This window comes from Piliocolobus tephrosceles, chromosome 16 (genome assembly GCF_002776525.5).
Source record: "Piliocolobus tephrosceles isolate RC106 chromosome 16, ASM277652v3, whole genome shotgun sequence".
NCBI classification, from domain to species: domain Eukaryota; kingdom Metazoa; phylum Chordata; class Mammalia; order Primates; family Cercopithecidae; genus Piliocolobus; species Piliocolobus tephrosceles.
In genome coordinates, this window is record NC_045449.1 from 64816704 (window position 1) to 64824538 (window position 7835).

The following is a 7835-nucleotide window of genomic DNA, read 5'->3' on the forward strand; positions in this document are numbered from 1 at the left end:
TTAATGATAGAACAGGGAAATATATTGTGGTTTCACACTTTCGGGGATTTTATGGTCACTTATTCCTAACTAGGAGATAGAGACACATAGCAGAAAAGTTTGTTTTTTCTTTTTTAACTTAAACTGGTTTAGTATATTGTGCTCTTTGTTATATGAATATATTTAAGACATGACACTTCAAAGATCAACTAATAGAAGAATGTTTTCTTAACGACAAGCCTCTATATGCATATTACTTACCCTATATTGGGTTTATAAGCTCAGTCACTAAATTGTTGTGACTAATATAGAAGCTCCAATTTACCACCATGAATTTACATTATATCACAAAGAGCATGGACACAAAATGCTGTATTGTTCCTGAGAAGTAAGGAATATTTGTCTGACATCAATTATACCTCAGGAAATGCAGTTTACCTCAAAAAGCCAAATTTATAGAGATTTACTTATATGATTCAAATCTCACTCTTCACATCTTCTCCTATTTTCGAGCTTAACAACCATCCTTAATCACGGCATATGTTGGTTAACGCATACATAAGGAAAAGAATGCAAGCTGTTGTGTAGAAGTTAAGGCATCAGACTTTCTAAGTACAACTGCTGGCTTTACTATTATTTGATGCATGTTCTTGAACAAGTTACTTAGCAGCTCAGGGCCTTAAATTCCCCTCTGTAAAATGGGAAAAATAATCCACATAGAGCTGCAATGGAACTTTAAATGACATAGTATATGTGAAGCAATTATAATAATTATATTATAATAGTTGCCTAGTAAATTAAAAAAATTACACACCCACACCACACATATACAGTTATATGCAGAATAATGATGTTTTGGTCAATGATGGACCATATAGATGATGGTGGTTTCATAAGATTATAATAGAACTAAAAAATTCCAATCCCTTAGTGATGTTGTAGCCATCATAACATCATATTTTTACTTTTTGTGTAGCCTAAGTGTACCGTGTTTATAAAGGCTACAGTAGTGTACCGTAATGTCCTACGCCTTCATATTCACTCACCACTCACTCACTGACTTCCTCAGAATAATGTTCAGTCTGGCAAGCTCTATTCACGGTAAGTAAGTAATTCTTTACGTCTTTTATGTCATATTTAAATCTATAATGCCATCTTTTCTATGTTTGGATATACATATATTTGTTTGCCATTGTGTTACAGTTGCCTACAGTATTCAATACAATAACATGCTATACAGGTTTGTAGTCCAGAAGCAATAGACTATACCATACAGCCTTGGTAAGCAGCATACTGTACCACCTAGTTTTATATAAGTGCACTCTATGATGGTCATGCAATGATGAAATCACCTAACAAGAAATTTCTTAGAATGTTTCTCATTAATCAACACATGACTCTCTCTCTCATTATATATACACACACAGACACACACACACACAGACACACACACACACAGACACACACACACAGACACACACACACACAGGCACACATAATTAAGATGTCACATGTTCATTACAGCACTATCACAATAGCCAAGCCATGGAAACTGCCTGAATGCTCATGGATTTTAAAAAATGTGGAAAATACATTCAGTGAAATTATTCAGCCTAAAACAACAACAACAACAACAAAAAGAAAATCCTGTAAAGGCATGATGTGGTTTGGCTATGTTGCCACCCAAATCTCATCTTGAACTATAGTTCTCGTAATCTCCATGTGTTGCAGGAAGGAGCCAGTGGGAGGTAATTGAATCATGGGGGCAGTGACCGCTCTACTGTTCTCATGATAGTGAGTGAGTTCTCACAAGATTTGATGGTTTTATTAGGGGCTTTCCCCCTACTTCGCTCTGCACCTCTTCCTGCTGCCATGTGAAGGATGTTTGCTTCTGCTTCTGCCATGATTGTAAGTTTCCTGAGGCCTCCCAGCCATGCTAAACTGTGAGTCAATTAAACCTCTTTCCTTTATAAATTACCTAGTCTTGAGTATGTCCTTGTTAGCAGCGTGAGAATAGATTAATACGGGCAACAATATGAAGCTTGGGGGTATTATGCTAAGTCAAACAAACTGGTCATGAAAACACTAATACTGCAGGATTCCACTTACATGAGGTATCAAAAATAGTCAAATTCATTGAAACAAAGAAGACAGTTGTGGTTGCCAGAGATTGGGGGCAGAGGGAAATGGGGAAATGTTAATCAAGGGATATATAATCATGCAAGATGAATACAACAAGTCATGTAAGATGAATAAATTCTAATGATCTGCTATATCAAAAAATACACTTCAGTTAGATAGGAGGAATAATGTTAAGAAATCTATTGTACAACATGGTGACTATAGTTAATAACAATGCATTGTAGTTTGAAAGTCACTGAGAGTAGATTTTAGCTGTTCTCACCATAAAATACGGTAAGAATATGAGGTAATGCCTGTTAATTAGCTCAACTGAGCCATTCCACAATGTACACATAATTAAAAACATCATGCAATTTTTTCAATTGTTTATTAATTTTTATTTAATTAATTAATCTTGAGATGGAGTTTCGCTCTTGTCGCCCAGGCTGTAGTGCAATGGCACAATCTGGGCTCACTGCAACATCTGCCTCCCAGGTTCAAGTGACTCTCCTGCCTCAGCCTCCCAAGTAGCTGAGATTACAGGTGCCTGCCACCATGCCCAGCTAATTTTTGTATTTTTAGTAGAGATGAGGTTTCACCATGTTGGCCAGGCTGGTTCTGAACTCCTGACCGCAGGTGATCCACCTGCCTCGGCCTCCCAAAGTATTGAGATTATAGGCATGAGTCACCATGCCAGGCCTGTCAATTGTTTTTTTTATTTTTTTTAAAGATCTGCTGTACAACAGATTGTACATATAGATTACAATACTGTATCGTAGATTTAAAAATCCGTAAAGACTGTAGGTCTCATGTTGAGTGTTCTTACCACAATAAAAAATAAAGGAAAAGAAGGAAAAGCGTTTGCAGTTGAATATTTACTGAATCATAACTATAAAGACATAATTTCTCTTAAACATCTCTAATGTTAACATTGATCCAAATTTAAATTGATTTCTCCTATGCCTTACCTTCTAAATCAAATGCCTGTCTAGCTTCTGGAGTATGAGTGTGATGCAGGCTTTATTAACACTGTATCAGTATTGTGGGGAAAGTAAAGACACAGATAGCACTAATTATCATTAATCTTGGCCCAGGTTTTCAAATGACCTATGTGGTCTTAGGAAAGTCACACATCCTTCATTTTTATAAATTCTTAAAAAAAAAAAAAAAAAAAAAAAACTATGCCGTTACTATCTCACCAGAACTTTTACATCCAAGTCTCAGCTCAAATGTCCCCTCTTCTGTGAAGACAAAGTGTTTCAAGTTTTCCATTACGTTTGTAATGGAAACACTTAGAATGTTTCCAACATGGATCATTGTTTACATATGCTATTTGCTGCCTTTAGAGAGTAAGATATTTCTATGGTTTGAATGTCCCCCCCAAAAATCATGTTAAAATTTAATTGCCAATGTAACAGTATTAGGAGGCAGATCCTTTAAGAAATGATTAGGCCATGAGAACTCTGCTGACATGAGTGGATTAATGCCATCATTTCTGAAGTAGGTTAGTTATTGCAGGAGTGAGCTCCTAATAAAAGAAAAAGTTTGTCCCCCCCATTCCTTCTTTTCTCTCTCTCCTGCTCCCTCTGTCTCATGCTGGCTTTCACTTTCTGCCCTTCGCCATGGGATGACCTTAGCTGGCACCATGCTCTTGGTTTTCCCAGCCTGTAGGAAAACAATCACGAGCCAAATACGTTTCTAGTCTTTATAAATTACCCAGTCTGTGGTATTCTGTTATAGCAGTACAAAATGGACTAGGACAGCAACTTCCTTTGTGTCTCCCACCAGAACCTATTAGACACTTGCTGAGTTGAATTAAACACTAAACGTGAAAGTATAGCATACTATAGCTACATTGAGTGGTGGTTGGGATTAAAATCTAGATTGCTGGGTTGATATTTTAGTGGTGCGAGTGTTTCTCTTTGAATAACGATTCCAAATTCCCACATTTGGATACAAACATTTGGCTATCATTACTGATTCCTGGGTATTTTCTCATGCTATTTTTAGTGTCAAAAGATTAAAATGATGCTTAACAACAACAAAAAAGCTAATTACAAATGTCAACTTTTAAATCTACCATAGGGACAAAGAATGTAAAATATCTTGGAAGTAAATGTTCACATCTTAATACAACTATAATGCAATCACCTTTTCTACCTTTCCCAATAGTTTCAAGCAAAAAATGTAACGACCATGGCTTTGGGCTTATCAGAACAAAGCCTCGAATTAAGCAAATAGATTGTTTCAAACAGCAACATGACAGTAAAAAGATTAATGAGACATATCTTGGAAATGAATATATAATAACATACTCTTTTCTCGATTTCCTCTTGCCCCTAAAAAACGATGAATAGTATTTATCCTCAATGCAGCTAAATGGGAGAATTAAAAGTAGGGGGAAAAATACCAGTCACAGGTATTCTGCTGCTGGAAGGCCTCTAATTCTATTTCCTGTTTGACATATTACTTTATTCTCATTTTCTCTAAATGTAATATAGTAACTTGCCATAATAAACAGTTCTCTAATTTGCCACTTTTGTGATTGGCATTTTCAGATTTTTCAAGGACGCTATCGGTCGTTCCTTCACATGTTGCAAAAATAAATGAAAAAACTGAACCACATGCCATTGTTGGGCAGAATTTTCTGAATTTGTCTTGAAGCCAAGAGAATTTATTTGACTGTCTGGGGAGTATCGAGGCGGATCTCTTATTCTCAAACAGACACCAAAGTTGCTTGAACAAATGGTTCGCGTTAGCTGGAGAAAGACACTGAATGGAAACCATGTGCCTCTGAACCTTGTGGTTTCAAGTTGAACCACAAGCAGTGAGAAGAGCTGTCAGTCTCTAGTCTTGATTTCACCCATGCTCACAGGGAAGAGAAAAACTGTCAGTGCCACCTCTTATGTTATCTTAATAAAGAGACCTGTGAGCTCATGCAGGACAGACGGTCTCTGGGTGAAGAGTAAGAGATAGAATCTCAGGCAGCTTCCAGTGGGATGTAATAAAGACACATGATTTTTCTCTATGGACATCCACACATGGTAAAGGTAGCAAATCAAGGCCTTTCTGAGGAACAGAAACAACCCAGGGAGGCTAAGGAACATAAAAATCTGGCATCCTCTTATAGCTATCATAAAGGTGAAGAAAAACATCCTAGAAGAATTAGCTTTGAGACCCAAGACGGTTAAGGTTACTAGAACAGAAAAATAAGAAAGACAAATTTCTAAGTGCTACCATTTATCAAACTCCAACAGCAATAAGGGAATGTTATAAAGGAATATTAAGTGCTATTTTATATCACAATGGTGAGAGAATCATTTAACTGCATATAAGCATGGCTTCCTCAACGAACACAGGCATGCCTTCATCCAGCCATTTAGATTATGGAATCAGTTTCTGAAAAACGGAATAAGGTTTGATGTTGAGTTATCTAGCAAATGGAAGGAACAGTAAAAACATTTTTTGCTTCCTCTTCTGTGCCTTCCGTTAAAGAGCCTCCTTGTCTCAGACTGATTTACTTTAAGCGGCTAGCACTTCTACTAGTTTGAAGAAAAGGATAAAGAATAACAAATAAATCGTAACAATTTACTACAGTTAATATTAAACTTTCAAGTATTCTACAAATGTACAATACTGGTGCGAGATGTTGACATTAGGGGGCAGGGAGCATATGGGAGATCTCTGTACTTTCCTCTTTCTTTTGAGGTGAATCTAAAACTGCTCTAAAAATAGTCTTGAAAAAAGTGCTGGGCAGGGCGTGATAGCTCATGCGTGCAACCCCAGCACTTTGGGAGACCGAGGTGGGTGGATCATCTGCTGTCAGGGGTTCGAGACCAGTCTGGCCAATATGGTGAAACCCCGTCTCTACTAAAAACAGAAAAATTAGCCAGGCGTGGTGGTGGGCACCTGTAATCCCAGCTATTCAAGAGGCTGAGGCAGGAGAATTGCTTGAATCTGGGAGGTGGAAGTGGCAGTGAGCCAAGATTGTGCCATTGCACTCCAGCCTGGGCTACAGAGACTCTGTCTCAAAGAAAGAAGGAAAAAAGTGCTAAATGTATTATTGTGATATACAGGAGACTAAAATCGAGTATAACTTGAAAAGTAGATCTAGTGACTCATATTAAAAATGAATAAATGTGTACCCACAAAATTTTTTAAAAAATTAAATTTATAAAATGAATAAATATAAATGTAAATGTAATATATAATTACATATATTATATATGTATATACACACAAACATATAGCAATAGAGAAAGAGGAGTATGTGTATACTCACACACATACACGCACATTTCTACAATTTAATATAGTGATTTATACCTAGAATCAAGCAGCTTTTGGGGGACTTGAGGTTTTATAATACAGAAGAGATAAACTGCAATTACGTTTGACCATTTTGCTCATCTTTTTCTTTTTCTTTTTCTTTTAGACGGAGTTTTTTTGCTCTTGTTACCCAGGCTGGAGTGCAATGGCAAGATCTGGGCTCACTGCAACCTCCACCTCCCAGGTTCAAGTGATTCTCTTGCCTCAGCTTCCCAAGTAGCTGGGATCACAGGCATGTGCCACCACACCCAGCTAATTTTGTATTTTCAGTAGAGACGGGGTTTCTCCATGTTGGTCAGGCTGGTCTCGAGCTCCTGACCTCAGGTGATTTGCCTGCCTCGGCCTCCCAAAGTGTGAGGTGTTATAGATGTGAGCCACTGCACCCGGCCTGGCTCATCTTTTTCTAAGAGATTCAATAACCCAAGCTAAAATAGATTTCATTCTGTTTCAGCAAAAATATCTGCGACATGCTCGCAAACTATCCTTCCTGTCTGTTTACCATTCACCTCTATATTTTATTCATCTCTGTTTTCTGTTCACTTATGTACCATTTCTTTCTGTTTTCCCAGGAAATGAGCCCACTGAGATAAAGACTGGTCTAACAAGAACACTGAAAAGCATTCTGTAAGGTGAAAAACAGAAAAAAAAAAAAATCAATTTCTGAAGTTCTTTTTAGACCTACTGTTTTGAGCATTGGTTCACAAATTTGCCTGCAAATAGAGTCAACAGAAATTTTTTTAAATAGATCTCAAAACAGACCAAATTATAATACGTTGGATGAGACTCAGTTATCAGTACATGTATTTCCTGGGTGACAAATATCTTAAAATTACAGCATTAAGTTATGTTATCATTTGAATAGAATTATTTTACATGAGCTAAATGACATTCACTCTATAGTTTTCAGGTAAGTCATGAGAACTTACCTAACCATCGATTGGATGTTGCACCATCTGTGTACTTTGATCAATAAGATAACCTACGTGGGTAGGTTACCTTTAATTTGGTACATTTTAAGAAATAAAGAAATTTCTGATAATTTTAATTATCAAAAAAGCAAAATGAGGTATACCATCATTTCAAAACACACCCCAAAGCATCAATGTATTTGTTCAAATAAAGAAATGAACTAAAACAATACACATATCAGACTCCCAAAAGGTCAACAATAACCCGTAAGCTCAATAGGCCCATCAGCTCAGAACTAATTTTGAGCCCATGTGTCAGTCAGTATTTATTAACCACCTACTATGTGTGAAGCACATGTGGAATTTGTCAGTCTATATTCTAATGCTACAGAACGTTCTTGGAATAGCTAACTCACTTCAAGACCTATGTTGACTATAATGTCTGATCACTTGTAAATTCTCTAAATATCTACATCACAGTGGTAAGTGCTGTATAAG